This window comes from Echinops telfairi, unplaced genomic scaffold (genome assembly GCF_000313985.2).
Source record: "Echinops telfairi isolate 266 unplaced genomic scaffold, ASM31398v2 ScPeMD7_9;HRSCAF=40, whole genome shotgun sequence".
Classification (NCBI taxonomy): Eukaryota; Metazoa; Chordata; class Mammalia; order Afrosoricida; family Tenrecidae; genus Echinops; species Echinops telfairi.
This window is the reverse complement of record NW_022103906.1, coordinates 31185634-31187008: the sequence shown is the minus strand read 5'-3', so window position 1 is coordinate 31187008 and position 1375 is coordinate 31185634.

Genomic DNA, 1375 nt, shown 5'->3' with positions numbered 1-1375 from the left:
TGTTGAATTTTTAAATTTTTTTGATAAATTTTATGGAGCATACATTTAATCATAAGCCTTAATTGAAGAAGAACTAGTTCTCAGGATTCAACCCAATTCAATATGTGCCCTCATGAAGAGATCACTGCAGATATGGGTGCTAGAGCAAAGAGTGGTGAAGAAACTAGACGATACTTGACTGTCAGAAATACTATCATCTGGGGTCTTAAAGGTGAGTCTTAGAAGCTTTTAAGCAGCTAAGCAAGTGAGGCGTCAGCTAAGTCTGCACAGAAGAAGCACACCAACAAGCATTATCAAAAAATTATTAACAATAGAGTCCAAGATCAGAGAATAGACTGTATCAGAGCTTAAATTTTGAGCACCTGGTTTATAGAAGGCTATGGATGGCAGTTGTTGTCAGGAGAGACCAGTCCCTGGACAAAGACATCATGCTCAGTAAAGTAGCATGGAAGCAAAAAAAAAAAAAGGAAGCTCTTTGACAAGATGGACTGACACAATGGCACGGGATGGGCAGTGTTTCATTCTGCTGCCCGCAGAGACACAGTGAATCAGAACCAACTCGGTGGCACCGCCAACAACCATATGGACGACCATGAAAGACAAAAATCCATCTACAGAGCATTGACATGGACTGTCTCCATTGGATTTCCTAGGTCCATTAGTCAAGACTATGAATAGTCTTGTCCCCAGACAGAGTGTATCAGAATGCAGTACTGCAGATACAGTTAGCATAACACTGCACATCTTCATTTGGGTTTTAGGCATTCCTCTCAGTTCCATTGCCCTTGATCCAGCCCTGCGAGGCCTCCCGCACCCTCCTTGATATTGATTTTGGATCACTTGTTGTTCCCTTGTCCCCGTGCTTATTAACACCTTTTTCCTTCCTCCCCCCTCCCCTACCCCCATGTTCCCCTGATCTGTCATCCCGTTGTTCTCTCTTCTGGCTTGTTTATTCCACCTATCCCTTCCAGGTAAACATGCTATGTACCATCACCAGACTCAATGCAACAAAGGAACAACAGAAAGTAAAATAATGGCTACTACAACAACAACACACACATGCATGCATATATAACCGTATGAATAGTTCAGGGTCTGTTTGTTTTCTTTCACGTGTGCTTTCCAGTCAAGTCTGATGGGGTGCCATGCCCCAGCACCACCTCTATCCCTGAGGACCTCACCGCTCTGATCCCCCCGCTGCTCTGATGCATGCTCCCAGAGGTTGCCATTCAGCGTGGAGCTCATGGTGGGCACAATTCCCACGGTTTGTCTCCAGTGCTGTCCCCAGTGGTGCGATGGGTCAACAAGGAACACTGTGTCCTGTGGTGGGGCCAGCCCCATGGTCATCTCCGTGTGCATCGCTGTTCCAAATAGG